This window comes from Trypanosoma equiperdum (genome assembly GCF_001457755.1).
Source record: "Trypanosoma equiperdum strain OVI genome assembly, contig: ctg_213, whole genome shotgun sequence".
Lineage (NCBI taxonomy): Eukaryota > Euglenozoa > Kinetoplastea > Trypanosomatida > Trypanosomatidae > Trypanosoma > Trypanosoma equiperdum.
In genome coordinates, this window is record NW_027124103.1 from 32309 (window position 1) to 33884 (window position 1576).

Below are 1576 nucleotides of genomic sequence, written 5' to 3' on the forward strand. Positions count from 1 at the left end.
AATAAAAAAAATAATGATAACAAACGACACCGAAGACAACAATTATAACAACTAAACCATAAGTATTCCTCGCAGTTGTGTTCGTATACACAAGGAGGAGGAGGAGGAGGGGGTGAAGGGGAAAAGGAAAAAATAAAAGGAACGAATGTTTTACACGTAAATCCCGCAGTTCCTTTTATCTCCACTCCAAGTCCCGTGAGTCGAAGGGCCGATCCCTTTTCCTTTCGCCTTTTTGTTGTTGTTGTTGTTGTTCACCTTTTCCTTTAATATAAATCCCTTTCTCTTTTCTCTTTTTTTTTAAAAAAAATCCTTTTCCCTTTGAGCTTTTTGTGACGTGTATGTTTATATGCTTATATGAACTGTGTACTTGTGTCTCTACTACCTATTACTTTTCTTTGCTAACGGAAGGCACGCTAAATAATTATTTCCCTCCACCCTTTCTTTTATTTTATTTTATTTTATTTTTTTTTGGTTTACACTCACCAAAAAAAAATTGTACTGCAGCGTATCTTGTTATATTTTAATACGAGGAACAAGTACAGAAACACATACACACATTATACATATATATATAATATATATGATGTGCAATGTTATATTACAAATACAAGAGAGAGAGAGAGAGGGAGAGAAAGAAGAAAAAGAAAAAGAAACAGTAGGGAAAAGGGATAAGAATGGAACATTTGAAGAATATGGGGAGTAAAACAAAAACAAAAACATTTCAAGCAATCAGCGCAGGACGAAACATTTCAGAATAAACATAATAAATTAAAATTTGGAGGAGGTGGGTGGGAAACATGAGGAAGTTTTAAATCAAGGAAAAAAAAAAAGAAAAAAAGCACTTCATATAATAACAACAGAGCGTTCATGAAGGGGGGAAGGGGGGGGAGCAGTTTTCAATTGAATGAAGAAAATACAAAGTAAGGGAAGATTGAAGATGAAACAAGTGTTTGTTTTCTTTTCAAAAAAACAAAAAAAGAGAGAGAGAGAGAGAATCGGAAAAATATTAACAACAGTCGTTGATTTTTTTTTGGTTTCTCGCTTGTTTAAACCAACAAAAGAAAATGAAAATGAAGAAGAATAGAAATCTTTGAAGAATATTTATGAGAAATAGAGAAAAAAAACAAGGCAAAAGAAGACAAAAAAGAAAAAGAAAAAATTGTAGTGACTACACATAAATATACGTTTAATTTCCCCTTCCCCCCTTTTTTTACGCTTGGCCCATCGGAGTTCAAAATTCGTCAAAGCTCCTTTCAGGAAAACAACAACAACAACAACAGAATAAAGAAAAGAAAAGAAAAAGAGAAAAAATTTACAACCCTAAAAAATTCATTAACACATTCTTTTTTTAGTTTGTATCTCACTTCCTTCCAACCTATTTTTTTTTTCTTCTTGTGTCCCTCTCAATCTTTTTTTTTAAAAAAAAGATCTTCAATCTCACTTTTCCTTTTTTCTTCACTTCCTTTACCTCACCTTATCTTTACCTTTATTTGTTTATGTTGCGCTTTCAGCACAAATGAGTTTAAGGGTGAAAAAGAAAAGAAGGAAGGAAGGGGGAGGAGGAAAAAAAAAAAAA